Source organism: Marmota flaviventris, chromosome 15 (genome assembly GCF_047511675.1).
Source record: "Marmota flaviventris isolate mMarFla1 chromosome 15, mMarFla1.hap1, whole genome shotgun sequence".
NCBI lineage: Eukaryota > Metazoa > Chordata > Mammalia > Rodentia > Sciuridae > Marmota > Marmota flaviventris.
Window position 1 is genome coordinate 41,753,435 of NC_092512.1, and position 19,426 is coordinate 41,772,860.

Below are 19,426 nucleotides of genomic sequence, written 5' to 3' on the forward strand. Positions count from 1 at the left end.
ATTTGAAGAAATTCTCTCTTGCTGTGAAATGATAAAGAGAGTCTATAATTTCTTCTACAAATTTTATCCTTCATGTTTAGTTCTTCATTTATTTATATATTTTTAGTACTGATGATTGAACCCAGGGGCTCTTTACCACTGAGCCTCATCTCCAGCCTTTTTTAGTTTGAGAAAGGGTTTCATTTAGTTGCTTAGGGCCTTGATTTGTGAGCCTCCTGCCTCAGCCTCCTAAATTGCTGGGATTACAGGCATGCACTACAATGCCCAGCTCACATAATTGACCTGGAATTTATTTTTGCAGGTGATGCGAGATAGAGAAGTCTATATTTATTTATTTATTTAGTGGTGCTGGGGATTGAACCCAGGGCCTTGTGCGTGCAAGGCAAGCACTGTACCAATTGAGCTATCTTCCCAGCCCAAGAGTCTATTTTTTAATGCTTTGGTAATTACTTGTTCTAATAATATTTGTTGAACAAATTCATCCTTTCCTCCAGATTGGAATGCAGTACCACCTTTGTATGTTTCAAGTTTCCACCATCGCATGGACAAGGTTTGCATTTTGTATTTTCTTATATTCGTTTGTTAGCCTAACCTTCAAGAAATCTCACAGTCTCTTTAACATAACTTTTAAATAAGTCTTGACAAATATGAGTGGAAAATTTACTTGTTTGACTTAAAATTTGTATTGACTTGTTCGTGGTCTTTTGCTCTTTTATATGGATTCTAGTTTCAGATTATAAAGCTACACAGAATTATTGACTTTTTTTGGTTACTCATTCTTTATTTAATATATTTTAATCACCCTACAAAATTTGGTAAGAGTGAATTTGAAGATTTAAAAAGAATATATGGAATGCTTTTTTGAATTTGCATATCATCCTTGCACAGAGACCATGCTAATCTTCTCTGTATCGTTCCAATTTTAGTACATGTGCTGCTGAAGTGAGCACAAAAAAGATCTTATCACCTCCCCAAACCATTATATGCTTGTGTGTTTTCTTGGATTCTGTTTTCTACACCAGATTCCAATTTTTTGATGACAAGCCTGGCCAACTCTTCTTGGCTAGGGCGAGTTCTTATCCATATCCCTCTCTCTCCCGCTCTCTTGTCCCTAATTCTCTTCCCTTGAATATCTTCTAAAAGCCCATCTACAAAGGTTTTAAATCATATTGAGAAATCCAAATTTGCAGTTATTTAATTATTGATTTTCTTAAAATGGCTCACGTTAATCTCCCCTCCCCCCAGATCTCAGAGGCTGAAACCATGTTGTAATGATTGGTCCTTTGAGCTGATATTTTCTTTAGACTAAGGGTTGTGCCTAAGTCTTTCCCAAATCTTGAGTAAAACAATGTTAATGATCCTGAAATTCATTACACCTTTGATGAATGGTCGTTTTCTCTGGATAGTGCAACATCTCTACTTACTTGAGATGCTATAATTCTTTTGTCTCTTTGGCTGTCATTGCCCTGCTAGCTGGACACACCCATAAAGCATTGCAAGAAAAGCTTAAAACTACTTTGCTGATGAGGTCATTCTTTGTTCCAGGATTTTCCGTACAGATCAGTATTGGTATCTTCCACCCCAGTAAATAAGAAATGCAATTTAAACTGATGTATGGGGGTACCATTTATAATGTAGCTAAAATACTAGAAGCATAAACATGTCTTGGCAAGATGTTGCTAGGCAATACCAAATTCAGATTTGGGGGGGTGCTCTGCTGTAAAGGAGCTCTCCTGCTGGGTCTTGGAGCTACATTGGCCTCTGCTGAGAATGGCTGTGTTTGATGATTAGATTGGCTCAGATTCATTCCCTCTCAGAGAGGATTTCCGTGTCTCCCTTGGAATTAATCCACAAGAACAGAATCCAATTTCCTTTTTCTTGCAGCATTGCCACAGGATGTCCCTTAACCGCTGACTCAGGTTGGAAATATCAGGCTGCTGCGCCATCAACCGCGGTTTTAGAAGCACTGCCATGCCCCATGGCTATGAGCAAAATTCTTGGTCAACAGAGATCTCTCTTTTTGGGTCTTGAGTGAGCAGAGTTGATTAATGCCTATGAAAAGAACTTTGACAATTAACTGGACTGGGGAAACTTATATAAATAATAATAATAAAAAAAGGATGGTATTTAAATTTAAAGCTGAAACCAGGCTGCCTTCTCCTTCCATCCAGGCCCTGTGAAGCTCATGCACCTGGAGGAAGATGTCTGATAGCCCTCTTTGTTGCTGTCATCCATGCTTCTTGGTTGAAGGTATTCATTTATGCATCCTCATTTATTAAGGACTAGATCATTTGGGTCACTGTCCATATCCCTAACACTAATCCTGTCACCAGACAAATATTGAGTATCTATGCCTGCATTTTTTTTCTCCTTTTAAGACTATGGAATCCTTTAAACATATAAAAAAGTGTATAGTGCCAAGTGCTGTGGTGCACACCTGTAATCTCAGTGGCTCAGGAGGCTAAGACAAGAGGATTGCAAGTTTAAGGCAGCCTCAGTAGCTTAGGGAGGCCCTAAGCAACTTAGTGAGACCCTGTCTCAGAATAAAAACAGCTGTGGATGAGGCTCAGTGGTAAAGTACTCCTGGGTTAAATCTCCAGTATCAAAAAAAAAAAAAAGCATAAAGTATGGTATCACTGTAACTGCTAATAAAATTAAGACCATATCATCTCAAAATATATTGCTGTAGCACATTGACCATTTTGAATTAAGGGCACATAAAAAATAGTAAGTGTAACAAGGTCTCTTTGACCTTCCTTTTGTTTCCTAAAAACAGGAGATAAAAATTCCCTTGTAAAAGATGTCCTCCCTGTAACCAGAAGGAAAGTATTATTCTTGTCATTCAAGGACAGAAAGTTGAGATGAGAGAAGAAATCCATGCAAACAAATCTTGTTTAACCCTTATCTACCTTGTCACTTCTCTACCCAATTAACCACATTAGCTCAAGCCCCTTTGCCTTGTCACCCCTCACCCACCCCTCATCCAGTCAGGTACATCAGTGTTCAACTCTCACTGTGCCAGTGAGTTCTCATTTCCTCGTGAGGGCTCCTGTGCCATGTAGAACTCCTACTAAATATACTTGTGTACTTTTCTCCCGTTGATCCTTCTCATGTCAGTTTAATTCTAAGGCCCAGTAGGAAATCCCTAAGAGAGTAGAGGTAAAAACTCTCTCTCTCTCTCTCCTTTACAACCTGTGTACATACCACACAGCTTTTCAGGATCCTAATACCTTGCTGTGTTTGCTTCAGATAATTTTTCATTAAGAAAATCTGGGACTGGGGTTGTGGCTCAGTTGGTAGAGCACTTGCGTGGCATGCATGAGGCACTGGATTCGATCACCAGTACCACATTAAAAAAAATACTAAATAAACAAAATAAAGGTATTGTGTCCATCTATAACTAAAAATATTTTTAAAAAGAAATAAAATCTAACAAATACAATAAAACCCACCCTGACACCATTTCTAGAAAACATGACTATCCTGAAGTCTGTACTTATCATTGCTATGCCTCTTTTTATCTTATCAATGCACATGTATTTATTCATAATTTTTTCATACCAATATTTTGCAGGCTGTAGTGGTTTCGCTAATCTATATGGGAGTGAAATTGTATTTCAGTGTTACTTTATTTTGCATTATCTTAAATTCAAGAAGAATTGAATATACTGTCATATTTTTATTTTTTTATTGGCTGTTCAGACTTTTGTCTCAGAGAATTGTTTCACTTTAAACCTTGGACCTTTTCCTTTTTATTTTTTGGTATAAATTCTTTTTTTTCCCCTCCTTCCTTCCTCTCTCTCTTCCTTCCTTTCTTTATGTCTTTCTTTCGTGCTGGGAATTGAACCTAGTGGCAGTGGTGCTTTATCCTTGAGCTACGTCCCTTTTTATTTTTTATTTTGAGGCAAGGTTTTGCAAAGTTGCCCAGGCTGGCCTTGAGTTTATGTTCCTCCCGCTTCATCCTCTCAAGTAGCTTGGATTGCAGGTGTGCACCACTATGCCAAGCTGCTATGAATTCTTTATATATTCTAAATACCAATCTTTTGCCAGTTGCAAGTCAAATACTTCTTTCAAGTGATTTGTATTTTCTTTTTGTTAAAAGTATCTTGATGTATGAAGGTTTTAAAATTCTGTTTTTCCTTTTGGTATATTTCAAAATCTTTCCCTAGCTATGGTCACAAATATAATTTTCTATATTTTTGTCTTAAAATTTTAATGTTTGCTTTTCTGATTTGTTTCATCTCAAAATTTTTTAGATGCTATTTAATAAGGATCTAATTTTTACTGTTTTCTAATAAGTACTTAGTCCAAGCCACTTATTGACTAGTTGCTTCTATCCCCATGATTTTTAGTACTAGCTCTGATATATTATTAAGTTTTTAAAAATTGTAAACCCTAACCCTTGTTGTTATAGTGGGATCTCTGGTAACCAAGTCTCATTGACAGACTTGGTTAGCCCTCCACCAATTCTATTCTGTATTAATCACAGCTCAGGATCTAAATATGTTCTTCTTCAGGTTTTGACTATTTTTGGCTTTTTGGTTTTCATATGAATTATAGAATCAAGTTGTCAAAGTGTATAAAGAATATTTTTGTATTTTGATTGGATTTGTACTGCCTTTATGGATTCATTTTGGAAGATGATCTCTTGATGAGATTGAGGCTTCCTATCTATGAACAACGGACGCTTCTCTGCTTACTTATTCAGGGCTTCCATACTGTCTTTGATACCGTACTATGATTTTTTCCACAATGTATTGCATATACATTGTAGGTTTGGTTCTCAGTCACATCTAGTACTTATTATTTGTGAAAAATATGATATTAAAATTTTACTATTGCTGCTTATTTTGTTCTGGTGTATAGAAAGTGATTGATTTTTGTATTTCAATCTAGTATCCCAATAACTTGCTGAACCTTAATGGTTTGTAAATTCTCTTGGATTTTTGTATGTTGATAATTACATCATCTATCAATAATGACAGTTTGGAATTGATTTACAAACTTTATAATACTTTTTCTTGTTTCACTACACTAGTAAGGTCTTTCTTCCAGTATAACGCCTGATAGAATCAGGAATAGTGTGCATACTATACCTTTTCTACTTTAATGAGAATGTAACTAGAAATTACCATGAAATATGATGTTGCTTTTAGAAATGTTGCTGATTTTTATTCTTAGATTAAGGATATTTCTTTCTATTATTATTTTACTATGAATGGGTTTATATTATCTTAAAAGCATTTTCTGTAGCTATTGAAGGAATCACATAACTTTATTTGCCTTACTTTTATGAGGTAAGTTACACTATTTTTTTCTAATATACTATATTTGTATTCCTAGGATAAAAATGGTTTGGTTGAAGGTTTTTTAAAATTTTTTTATTCAGTTAATCTTCAGACATTTATGAAGGCAGTGTGGAAGATGCTGAATGAGTCTCATTTAGTATCTATTTCAGTTTCCTTCTTCCTTTCTTTATAAATCATGATGGTTAAAAGTGAAATACTAGAATTCACAAATCTCTCCTATAGCCAGGTATGGAATATGACACAATTCTGAGCAATAAGATTTTTGCCCTTTGCCCTGGCTAAAACTTGAGCTGACGCATGTTAGAGTGACAGATACTCTGATAACATGAATGAAGGGAAAAGGAGACTGGGAAGGGAGGCATGAGAGAAACATCTGGGACATTAAATAGACTATGAGGAAATTGATTCACCTGGAAGCAAATCACTTCCATGTCAAACAACAAGAAATTATTAGACAGTCATGTTATTTTGACCAGAATTATGCAGAGTTCTTCTCTTTGTCCTTCCCTCCATTCCTATCAACTTGGCATGGTCTTTTAGAAGTCTTTTAATTTCTTTACTTAAATCCAGTTTCTTCCCTTCCTTGATGACTTCATGAAGCTACAGCTTCACTCTTAGTTTCTCAAGCAGTGTATTTTTAGTTATGTGAGAAAAAGAAAGCCCTTATTTAGTTAAACTGCTGTAATTGGGATTTTCTTACACCCACTAAAGATAATGATAACTAATTCAGGTTCAGTGATAACTAATTAAGTGTTTCCTGGTCAGTTCATAAAATTCAGATTTACATAATTCGGTTGGGGATTAGGAAATGCTATAATAACTAAATTAATTACATTATTAATTCCAAAGCTAGTAGTTTTCATTTTATAAACCTGGCTTTAGTATTAGTCTACCTGGTATTCTAACATTCAGTAGGTAGTCCGGAAATATTTGATGGATAAAGAATCTTTTGATGTTAGTAGCCTTCTTTGCAAGATATATTTTTTTTAACTTTTGCTTTTTTTTAAAAAAAAATTATTTATTCTAATTTGTTATTCATGATGGCAGAATGCAATTCATTTTTTATTACACACATGAAGCACAATTTCTCAAGTCACTGATTGTACACAAAGCATTCTCACACCATTCGTGTCTTCATATATGTACTTGGGGTAATGATGTCCATCTCATTCCACCATCTTTCCTACTCCCTTGCCCCCTCCCTTCCCCGATCTTCCGTTTTGTTGAGGTTTTTAACACACTCAGATTTTTTTTTAAATGTGACTTTATTTATTTTATTTATTATTATTATTTTTTGGCATTACAGAGATTACATTGAATTCTGAGAATCATGTGGAATAAATGCCCATCCTTTTGGAGAAAAGTGGAGGTTTAAAAAAATGCACTGAGTGTCTGGGGAGACAATATTACATATTGGTTAAGGACATGGATGTAGGAGTAAACAAAGTGTGGGTTTGAATCAGAGATACCATATTTGCTAGATATTCTAATCATCAGTTTCCTTCTTTCCAAAGTGATTCCATGTCAAAGAGTTGCAGTGACAACCAGCAGTAATAAGTTTTCACACTCAGATTTTAAGAAAGACTTCCTTTAGTTTTGACTTTCACTGACACACTTTTTATGTTCAGAAGTGAGAGTGGCCTATAAATTTCCTTTTTCATATCTTTATTTAATTGTGATATAATGTTATATTAGCTGCATTAATGAACTATTAGCTTTGTTAAATAAATAAGAATGTCTTATTTTTCTATATTGTGGAACATGAGATTGAGCTTTTCTTTGGGTATTTTCTGGAACTTTTCTGTGAAACCATTTAGATTTGGTGTCTGTAGCACATATATGCCTATTTGTGCATTGCCTGTGTGTGTGTTTATGTGTGTATATGTAGAAAGAAGTAGTTTTGTTTGTTTCTTTTGTTTTTGATACTAGAGAGTGAACCCAAGGGCACTCTACCATTGAGCTACATTCCCATCCCCTTTTATTTTTTATTTTGAGATAGGGTCTTCCAAAGTTGCCCATGCAGTCCTCAAGCTTGTGATCCTTGTGCCTCAGCCTCCCGAGTATCCAGGATTACAGATATGGGCAATTGTGCTAGCTAATTTTTAATTACTAAAACACTTGAGTGGTTTTGGGTTTATTAAGTTTTTTTTTAAAAAATTCTCTTTAATTAGTTTGGTAAGTAATATTTTTCTGAAGTTGTCATTTTCAAATGTATAGGTGTATATAGTTTCCTTTTTTAATATGTATATTTCCTTTGTATTTACGTCTCCTCTTTCATTTGTGTTTTTACGATTTCTTTTTTCTTGATAAATCTTGCCAGTCTGTCTCTCTCTCTCTCTTTTTTTAATTCAACATTTCGTTTTGTTCATTATGGTAGTAATTATTGTTTCCAGATTCATTAATTTCTGTTCTTATTTTTATTTTTCATTCAGTACATTTCTTTCTCTGAGTTCTTTTTCAAATATTTTAAGTTGGAATAGCTTGCCCACTCATTTTCAGTATTTTTTTCTTTTTAAAATAAACATTTAAAGAGCTTCCTAAAGGGAGAGATGACCCCAAATACCAGGTTTAGCTCTTCTTCTCCTTGATCTTGATGTGTCATTCTTCACTGCCTTCTGGGGCTCTCTAATTCTTTCAAGTAAACTTATTATGTTGAGGTTTGGATTGAAGTTATTGTTGTAAACTTCGTTGAGGTAATTATTAAAGTGTAGTCCATATATGGTAAACTGTACATAATTAAAATGTATAATTTGTTGAGTTTTGACACATATTTAACGTGGATTTATTCTTGTTTATGTCTTTGTACACATAGTTTGGACTTTCTCTAAAAGTGGGAATTGCAATTGTATTGCATATGTATTTAGCCATGAAACCATTATCACAATTAAAATAGTGAACATATCCATTACCCTCCAGAGTGTCTTCATGGACCTTGGTAATCTCTTTTTTCCCTACTCTCTGAGTCATCCTAACTCCCCAACCTCAAGTACCCACTGATTTACTTTTTGTTACAATGAACTGGTCTGCATTTTCTAGAAATTTATGTAATAAAAGCAAATAGCCTTTACTCTGTTTTGTGTGGCTTCTTTCATTCAAAGTAATTATCTTAAGATTCATCTATGTTGTTGCATATATCAATAATTCACTCCTGTTAAATAGTAGTATCACGTTGTATAGATGTATCCTCAATTTGTTTATCTGTTCATCTCAAGATGGGTATTTGGGTTTCCAGTTTTTGGCTCTTATAAATCAAATCACTATGAACATTTGTGAGTGGGCATACATTTTAATTTCTCTTGGGTAAATAGCTAGGAGTTGAATAGTTGTAGTTGAGTCCTGTGGTAGGTGTATGTTTAAGAATACTTTGCCTTGTTTTCAGCAGAATAGTTGGTTGGATTATGTAATCTACTATTTTAAGAAGTAAAAGTCCCCTATATTATCTTTTTGTACTTTTGTGATTTCTTTTTTTTCCCCTTTTAAGTCTCAGATTCTGCTGGAGTTAATTTTGGTGTTAAAAGTAAGGCATCTTGGCTGGAGTTGTAGCTCCATGGTAGAGTGCTTACCTAGCATGTGTGAGGCACTGGGTTCAATTCTCAGCACCACATATTAAATAAATAAATAAAACAAATAAATAATAAAGGTCCATTGACAACTAAAAAAAAAAAAGAGTAAGGCATCTAACATTTTTTTTTTCTTCCCATTAGCTCCATATATTGACAACAATATAAATAAGTCAATACTGGAAGTGTGCTCTTAAAACTCATCAGAGGGTTGAATGAAGATTTGGAAATCTTGTTAACCAAAATAAACAGAAACAGAGACTTGCTTCTCTGTTCTGAGAAAGATGCTTGGAGAGTCAACAGGGAAGTGAACCATCACCAAATGAAACATTAATTATGGTTATTTTGAGGATTTTTCTTTGCCATACTTAAAGGAAGAAAAGAAAACAAAAGATATTTTAACCTCAAATATTTATCTCAGACAATAATTTTATGTAGTCTGTGTTTTCCCTCAATAACAATTATGTAACTTTAAGAAAACAAAGTTGTTATTTTGAATTTTAATCATGTTTGTTAAATGTGAAATGAGGATAAAAAAATGAAATAGTCTTTCAAATAAACCAGTGTGGAAAATATAAAACAGAGTTAATGCAATTCTTTGATATGATTCATAGTCCAGAAAGAAACATTTCTCCTTTTTTGATTTCCCAAGTTAAGATAAATTATCCATGTGGGGGAAAATTTACATTTATGAAAATGTAAAAATGAAGCAATCATTGGAAAAAAAAGCTACTGCTGTCTATGGATTTCTAAAGAATGTGTATTGTGACTTTTGGGTTACTATGTTATAAATATAATTCCTCCTCCTCCTCCTCCTTCTCCTCCTCCTCTTCCTCTTCTTCTTCTATCAAAGCAGAAGTAGCATTTATTATGTATTGATCAGTAGCCCAGGTATAGAGAGAGGCACACACTTAATAACAGTTCAGGTTTTTAAACATAATAAACTTTTAACATGGATCCATAGTCTGATGGCACTTCCCCACAAATCTCATTCCGTCTATGGCTACATTAGTGGACCTATGGTATTTAAGGACAAAAAAGGTCATCGTCCCTTTTCTTAGTGCTTATTGGTTCTGACCTTCATTCCTTTCCATTTGTTCTGAGTGAGTGTATAATTATATCTATAGAAGTCCCGCACTTCTGAAAGCATGATCCTCATCTTCCCTAAATCTTTTTAATAAGCAATATAAGGAAAGTTCTTGAATATTTTAGACCACAACTTTAGAAAAGGATAAGAACTCTTGTTTACATATTTACACTGATCTTTGGTGGAAGAAATGTATTGTTTTCTAACCTTTAAATCTATAATTAAATGCATTGTCTCCCCCAATAAATAAAAGAACTATAGATTGAATTTGGAGTGTGAAATATTGAATATTTTGGTAAAAGAACAAACTTAATATAATGCATGATCTGTTCAAAATGTACATTTGTTTTTAAAATTATACAAGTTTGTTGTTCCAAATCCTATAAACTTTAAAAATATGTATAAATTCTCTAGGTTTTGATCTATCTTAAAAAATATTTTAACTTATTTATTCAGCTAATATTTGTTACTTTATTGAATAGATATCCACTGATACTATGAACTAGCCCTGGGCACTATTCTGGATATTGAGAGCACAGCAAGGATCAAAGATGGACATGGTCCCTGGTCTCACAAAGTATATGTGCTAGTGGGGGAAGCAGACAATAAACACACAGACACACAGGTAAGATCTGTACGTTGGAGTAGATATTATGAAGAAAATTAACTGTGTGACCTCAGGGAGAGTGGATAAGGTGGGCAGTGTATAAGGGCATGGCTCACTGATGTGGGTTGAGCACTCTGCCAGGCCCCCTAAATGATAGGAACCCCATATGGCCACCTGAGATATGGCTTTGGAGAAGAGTCCACATGGCTTAAATCCCATTTCTGCCCAGGAGGTAGATTTACTACCAGCTAATGCTGCTTCAGCCTCAAGGTCCCTTACTCGGGAATAAGCTCTTTTTCTCCATGCAGTTTTGGGACATCTCCCTTTCCAGGTAGCCTCCACACATGTAGAGTTTTCACACTGACCGGTTTCTCAGATATTGGCTTCAGGGGTCCAGGTCCAGGAAGTACAAAAGCAGAAGCAGCTGGTCTTTTTAAAAGCTTAAGTCTTTTCTAAGTAAGCATTTTAAGAGAATTGTCCAAAGCCCTCTTAGAAGAAAGGGACTTGCATATCTGAAGTTTAAGTAAGAAGTCCTGATTTTCTGAGTTCATTCTGAATATTCACTTTCTTACCTAATTTTGTATTTTAGGATTAAGAAATTTTTTTTTCAAGACAAATTTTTTTTCCTATCCCTGTTTGTATAAGCTTCAAGTCCCATGAAACTTGATTTTGCTCTTGGCTTAGCCATTGACTATCTGTATGATTCTGCAGAAGTTATTTAAACTTTTCTTGCCTCAGTTTCCTCATTTGTAAAATGGAAATATTACCTTTGTCATCAGATTGTGTGGGCATTAAATGGAATTAAATATAGTACTTCAAACATTACTTACAATATTTGGCACACAGTAAATACTTCATAAGTGATGGCTATTATGAATATTATAAATAATATCTTTTAAGCTCTTGAAAGATTTATAATTTTGCTGGGGAAAGCAAAAGCAATAAACATAACTCCATGGAAGCTACTACACTGAGCAGATAGAGATTGGGAATGTGAGCTCTGGAGTCAGATAAACCTGTCTAAATCCTATTTCTGTAACTTGCTATATGACCTTTAGCCTGTGTTTCTCTTATACTCTTTAATTAATATGTATAATTTGGCTACCTAAAAATTTGTATATTAGTAGCTACCTAAAATTTGTTTTAGTGATACAGTGCTTGGTGCAGGAAAAATCTTTAGTAACATTAGGGTATGTAAACTTAGAGAAGCTTTCTCATAAAAGCTTATTAAAATCTACATCAGATTTTCCTTTACTTCTTGGTTTGCCATAGAGAAAACTTGGAAACAAGCCAATTTTTAAAACAAGTTGAGTTACTTATGCAATGGATGACTATTTAGTCATTAAAATGAATGAGCTAGATATATGGTTTTGATATTAATAAAGCTAAAAAGAAGTTTCAGAATGTTATGTGCACTGATGCCACTCATATTGAAGCAAAACCCCACATAAAATACTACCATGCCTTGTTTATGAGCCTATGTTTTGATGGTCTTTTGCTGCATAACAAACCACCCAAGAACTTAGTGACTTAAATGAACAAATATTTTATTTGCTACAATTCTACCATCCAAGCTCAATCCACTGGACAATTCTCCTGCTCTTGTTGTTTACTTGGTGGCTGGTAGGTCAGCTTGAACTGGGATCCACAGGGACTTGGGAATAAGCGCTTTTTCTCCATGCAGTTTTAGGGCATCTCCCTTTCCAGGTTAGCTCCACACATCAAGAGTTTTTACACAGACCAGTTTCTCAGATATTGGCTTCAGGGGTCCAGGGAGTACAAAAGCAGAAGCAGCTGGTCTTTTTTAAAGCTTAAGCATGAAACTGTTCCAATGTCAATTCTACCAATCACAGATTAGCTCAGAATAAAGGGATAGATTTACTAACTGTGTGAATTCTAGAAGATGTGCTTACTAATGTAACAAATCACCATATTATGTGTATGTGTATATTTGTGTGTGCACTGGACATAAAACAATATAGTCAGTTCAAGTTCATATAGTAGTGGCTAGTGGCTAGGGAGGGAAAGTAATAGGAGTGGGAGCACAGGGGATATTCAGTATAGCTGAAATGTATTTCTCAGAAAATTCAATCTGAAATAAATGCAACCGACATTATAACATGGTCATTTTTAGTTTTCTGTCTTAACAATGTTTAATAAATGGTAGTGATTATTAATACATAGGAAGGTTTTGATTAATAAAATTGTTTTCCTTTTAGAAACATTGTGTTTCCTTCTTGTGAAGGTTCCTCCTGGCATGGTAGCATGTCTCTGATTAACACAAAACAGGCAACCTTAATGGCAAAGCTCCAGATGTGCTGATTGAGTGTAACTTCATAAATACTTAGCATGATACAGAATGTGGGCTTTTGTGGAATGGTGAAAAGGAATGTGCTCATAGTTATTTACCTCATCCAAGATTTCCCTGTATCATTGGAGAACAGCATGAAGTAGCATACATTGACTGGGGTTTTCATGGGCCTGTTACAAAGGAGGGGAGAGGGTTCAATATGGGCTACAAACACCAGTGAAAGCTTTGGAGAAATAAATTAGATGTTGATTGATGGTGGGTAAGTTTGGATAGGTGGACCAGATGACTCAGGATTCAGGGTGTCAGAGGAGAGAAAAACATCCTGGAAGAGTGGAGCTCCAGATGTAAGAGGCTGGAGAGGAGAAAACATGAAAGGTCCTTAAAAATAGCCATAATGAGGTGTTGAAGAATCATAAGAACCTCATGGTAATAGCAGACAATTTGAAATTTCATTTAAATCAAAAATTGAATTTGTATTGAAAAATATTTTAAATTTTGTTTCTATTACTGGTTCATTTCATATTCCAGCTGGCTAAAACTTTGTCCCTAAAGCCACAGAGAAGAAAAACCATCTCCTTCACCTTGGCACTGAATCCTTGGGTCACAACTCTGAGAAGCTATTTAGCCAGTTATGACTTGCCCAAACAGTTAAGCCTGGGCTGACTCATTAATGGCTTGTTTTACTAAGAATGGTTATTTAGCTAACAGAAAGCAAATACTTCCAGATGATTAGTGTGTCTAGAACCAGCTTTAATGGGTCTTGAGCACCCTGAATGTTAGAGCGAGAACTGTCCATAGGAGTGAAGCTATCTGCCATAGTCTAGGCGATTGTAGACAGTAGACATTGCACTTAAATATGTCCCTGTATGGCTAGACAGGTGAATGAGAAGTGTCAATAATCAAGTGGAGGAAATTTTTAAAAATACCTAATGAAAAACATTCCACTAAGAAGAAGGTCTTGTGTAACTCATTGTTTAGGCAATTTGAATTAATCTTCTACTTCCTAACACAAGCCTGGGGCAGCCTTGAGGCTGTCTGTCATGACTTAACACCACTTTAAAGAATGGACAAGGAAAGGGCAGCAGGACAGATCAATTACAAACAGCCTCTGGGCAGATGGCCAAGGAACGTGTAGGGTCAAACTCAAGAAGGCCAACAGGTGAAGATAGCCACACATCAGACACCTGGGCTCCAATGAGATTTGTATTACTGCAGGGGAAACTGGTTTTGGTTAACTTAATTTCAGGGCAAGGTTTTTGTGTATTGTTCACATTGACTAACAAAAAATGGGTGTTAGGTGTATTTCACACTTGATGTTTTCATCGTTGAAATGTTAGGATACATGCCATGGTTAAATTATTATCTTGAGATTTTGGGAATTTTAATCCCTTGGTCTTGTCTTCTCTCCTCTCCTCTTCTTGTTCCTTCCATCTCTCCTCCCCCCACTTATCTAATAAGCTCAGTAATAGTATCGGGCCTTTAAAATCTGCAAAACTGGATGTGGGTTATAGCTCAGTGGTAGAGTACTTGCCTAGCATGTGTGAGACACGAGTTTGACTCTCAGCACCACATATAAGTAAATAAAATAAAGGTCCATTGTCAACTAAAACAAAATATAAAAAAGTCTGTGTATGTGGTTTTTATATGGGTAACTCTATACATTCCAAGTAATAAAGTTTAAAATGTCATGATAATTTTTGGATATAAGAATAATGGGATGGCGGCGAGGGGAGTGCATTGCCCCCGTGTGCTGCTTCACTGTGTGGGAGTATGACAAGTCAGGACGGCTAAAGGATATCTTGTTAGGAATTTCCAGCAATAGTGGGGTGCTCCGGAACCTGGAGGAAGGATTTCCATCGCACGAGGATCAGCTACGGGGACTCAAACGCGAGAGGTTTGTCGCACGGAGGGTAACACTGCTTATTCAGCAAATCGCCCCGCGGCTAGAATCTGCAGCGTGCGCTGGGATAGAGACGCAGGGTTACAGCGCTGCAGTTTCTGCCAGCCGCGCAAGCACCGTACTCAGGGCTGAATTCTGGGTTCGAGACGGGGGAAGGAAGCAGTCCATCTCGGTTCTCCACACCGGTCAGACCACAGAGGAGGCCAGCAGCCACCATGTTTGTAAACTGACGTCACCACCCCTGTTTTCGACTGACCGCAGCTCATTCAGCCATAGAATAGGTAATTTCAGGCTGCAATTCGCCTGCGGCTTGCAGACAGATTGCTAGGGCTCAGCGCCTGGGGGCTTCTTAGAACCTGATCTTATCGGAGTGAATACCAAGCGCGGGGCGGCCGAGTTCCGGCTCCCGGAACCGCCCTGGCCCAGGGCTGCTGAGCCTGCGGAGGCTGCTTCTTGGACCCTGCTCCTACCAGGGCATACAACAAGCACTAAGCAGCCGAATTACGGCTCCCGGAACTGAGCCCGCGGGGACTGCTTCTTGGAGCTTACATTTATAGGAGCTTACACCGAGCACGGAGCGGCCGAGTTCCGGCTCCCGGAACTTCCCTGGCCCGGGGCTAGGAGCCCGCGGAAACTGCTTCTCGGTCCGGATCCTGCTGAGGGCCGGTCAGGACTCACCCGGTGCTTTGGTTGCCCGGCAAGGGGAACGAAATGCTGCCATTCGCATAGGATACCAACATGGCAGAGATCTGATGTCTGCAGAAAGCGGCGGAGGAGGGAACTTCATCAATACCAGTGGTGACATAAGCAGTTGGTCTCCTGGTAGGGGCGGTGAGGCACAGTCACCCGAGTCTCCTCAATTTGTCGTCGAGCCAGAGGGAAGGAGCCGGGCTGCCACCAGCGCCCGGAGCAGGCCCAGCGGCTCGCCAGCGTGGTGACCGCGTGACCCCAATTGGAGAGGGGGCGGAGCGGAGCCGCCACCCGCAACCGCAAGGTGGGCAGACCCGCGACCCAGTGGTACATGGGCGTGGTAGGAGGGGCAGGGCAGAGCCGCGGTTCGCGCTGTGACGAAAGAGCGTGCAAGGTAAACAGACCTGTGACAGCCTGGCGGGTCAGGCCCAGTGGCCTGCCAGTGTGGTTCACACGTCACCCCAACTGGAGTAGGGGCAGAGCAGATCCTTCTCCCACGCCCGGATCAGGCCCTGCCGGTGTGGTGGTCACGTGACCCCAATTGGAGTGGGGGCGGAGCGGAACCGCCACCCGTGCCCGCAGGGTGAGCAGACCAGTGATCAACCTGCAGATCAGGCCCAGGGGTCCGCAGGCGGGGTAGGAGGGGCAGGGCAGATCCGCCGCCCGCGCCTCCAAGGTAGGCAGACCTACAACAGACCGGCGGATCAGGCCCAGGAGCCTGCCGGCGTGGTACAAACACCACCCTAATTGGAGTAGTGGCAGAGCAGAGTCGCCGCCCGTGCCAGGAACAGGCCCAGCGTCCTGCAGGCGGGGTAGTCACGACACCCCAATTGGAGTAGGGGCAGAGCAGAGCCTCCACCCGTGCCCGAAAGGTGGGCAGATCTGCGACCGACCAGCGGGACAGGCCCAGTGGCCTGCCGGTACGACAGACACGTCACCCCATTTGCAGTAGGGGCAGAGTAGAGCCGCCTCCCGCGCCTGCAGGGTAGGCAAACCTGCAACCGACCGGCGGATCAGGCCCGGTGGCCTGCCGGCGTGGTACACTCGTCACCCCAATTGGAGTAGGGGCAGAACAGAGCCGCCGCCAGCTCCCAGAACAGGCCCAGTGACCTGCCGGCGTGGTAGCCACGACACCCCAATTGGAATAAGGAGAGAGCAGAGCCGCTGCCTGCACCTGCAGGAAAGATACGCAAGCAGTATGAAAAGACAAGGAAAGAAAGGACCACAAGCAATGCAGGTCAACGCAACTTTAGAAGAGGTAACAGCTGCAGCAGATGGAATGTCAGATAAAGAATTCAGGATATACATGCTTCAGATGATCTGGAGTATCAAGGAAGACATTAAACAGCAAAATCAGACAATGAAAGATCACTTCGACAACGAGTTACGCAAACAAATCCAGGAAGCAAAGGATCAACTATACAGGGAGATAGAGGTTATAAAAAACAAACAAACAGAAATCCTAGAAATGCAGGAAGCAATAAACCAACTTAAAAACTCAATGGAGAATACTACCAGAAAGAGTAGAACACTTAGAAGATAGAACATCAGACAATGAAGACAAAGTATTTCAACTGGAAAAGAACATAGACAGCTCAGCAAGACTGTTAAGAAACCATGAGCAGAACATCCAAGAAATATGGGATAACATTAAGAGACCAAACTTAAGAGTCATTGGGATACAGGAAGGTACAGAGCTCCAAACCAAAGGAATGAGAAGTCTATTCAATGAAATAATACAAGAAAACTTCCCAGACTTGAAGAATGAGACAGAATCCCAAATCCTAGAAGCCTACAGGACGCCGAATGTGCAAAATCATAAGAGATCCACACCTAGACACATTATAATGAAGATGCCCAACATACAGAATAAGGAGAGAATTTTAAAAGCTACAAGAGAAAGGAAGCAGATTACATTTAGGGGTAAGCCAATCAGGATAACAGCTGATCTTTCAACACAGACTCTGAAAGCTAGAAGATCCTGGAATAACATATTTCAAAAACTGAAAGAAAATGGGTTCCAACCAAGAATTGTGTATCCAGCGAAATTAAGCTTCAGGATGGAGGATGAAATTAAAACCTTCCACGATAAACAAAAGTTTAAAGAATTCGCAGCTAGAAAACCATCTCTTCAAAACATCCTCGCCAAAGCATTACAGGAAGAGGAAATGGAAAATAACAATGAAAACCAACAGTGGGAGGTAGGACAGTAAAGGGGGGGGAATAATCAAAGAGGAAAACAAACCATGTTTAGTAACAGAAATAAACAAATATGGCTGGAAGAACAACCCATATCTCAATAATAACCCTAAATGTTAATGGCTTAAACTCACCAATTAAGAGACACAGGCTAGTAGAATGGATCACAAAACAAGACCCAACAATATGCTGCCTACAGGAGACGCATTTGATAGGAAAAGACATACATAGGCTGAAGGTGAAAGGTTGGGAAAAATCATATCACTCATATGGACTTCGGAAACAAGCAGGAGTGTCCATACTCATATCAAATAAAATAGATTTCAAGCCAAAGTTAATCAAAAGAGATAAAGAGGGACACTACATACTGCTTAAGGGAACCATACACCAACAAGACATAACAATCATAAATATTTATGCCCCAAACAATGGTGCAGCTATGTTCGTCAAACAAACTCTTCTCAAGTTCAAGAGTCTAATAGACCACCATACCATAATCATGGGAGACTTCAACACACCTCTCTCGCCACTGGACAGATCTTCCAAACAAAAGTTGAATAAGGAAACTATAGAACTCAATAACACTATTAATAACCTAGACCTAATTGACATATATAGAATATACCACCCAACATCAAGCAGTTACACTTTTTTCTCAGCAGCACATGGATCCTTCTCAAAAATAGATCATATATTATGTCACAGGGCAACTCTTAGACAATATAAAGGAGTAGAGATACTACCATGCATCTTATCTGATCATAATGGAATGAAACTGAAAATCAACGATAAAAGAAGGAAGGAAAAAGCATACATCACTTGGAGAATGAACAATAGGTTACTGAATGATCAATGGGTTATAGAAGACATCAAGAAGGAAATTAAAAAATTCTTAGAGATAAATGAAAACACAGACACAACATATCGGAATCTATGGGACACATTGAAAGCAGTTCTAAGAGGAAAATTCATTGCTTGGAGTTCATTCCTTAAAAAAAGAAAAAACCAACAAATAAATGATCTCATACTTCATCTCAAAATCCTTGAAAAAGAAGAGCAAAACAACAGCAAAAGAAGTAGAAGGCAAGAAATAATTAAAATCAGAGCTGAAATTAATGAAATTGAAACAAAAGAAACAATTGAAAAAATTGACAAAACTAAAAGTTGGTTCTTTGAAAAAATAAACAAAATCGACAGACCCTTAGCGATGCTAGCGAAGAGAAGAAGAGAGAGAACTCAAATTACTAGCATACGGGATGAAAAAGGCAATATCACAACAGACACTTCAGAAATACAGAAGATAATCAAAAACTATTTTGAATCCTTATACTCCAACAAATTAGAAGATAGTGAAGGCATAGATAAATTTCTTAAGTCATATGATCTGCCCAGATTGAGTCAGGAGGATATAGAAAACCTAAACAGACCAATATCAATTGAGGAAATAGAAGAAACCATAAAAAGACTACCAACTAAGAAAAGCCCAGGTCCAGATGGGTATACAGCAGAATTTTACAAAACCTTTAAAGAAGAACTAATACCAATACTTTTCAAGCTACTTCAGGAAATAGAAAAGGAGGGAGAACTTCCGAATTCATTCTATGAGGCCAACATCACCCTGATACCTAAACCAGACAAAGACACTTCAAAGAAAGAAAACTATAGACCAATATCTCTAATGAACCTAGATGCAAAAATCCTCAATAAAATTCTGGCGAATCGGATACAAAAACATATCAAAAAAATTGTACACCATGATCAAG

The 19,426-nt window shown here is 38.0% G+C and overlaps 1 non-coding gene across 1 annotated transcript; it reads right to left on the reverse strand.

Moving 5' to 3' along the window:
• Positions 1-842: 842 nt before the first annotated feature.
• Positions 843-950, reverse strand: LOC114106513 (U6 spliceosomal RNA). The gene has a single exon (XR_003585205.1). It is a non-coding gene; the product is annotated as a U6 spliceosomal RNA (small nuclear RNA).
• Positions 951-19,426: the final 18,476 nt, after the last annotated feature.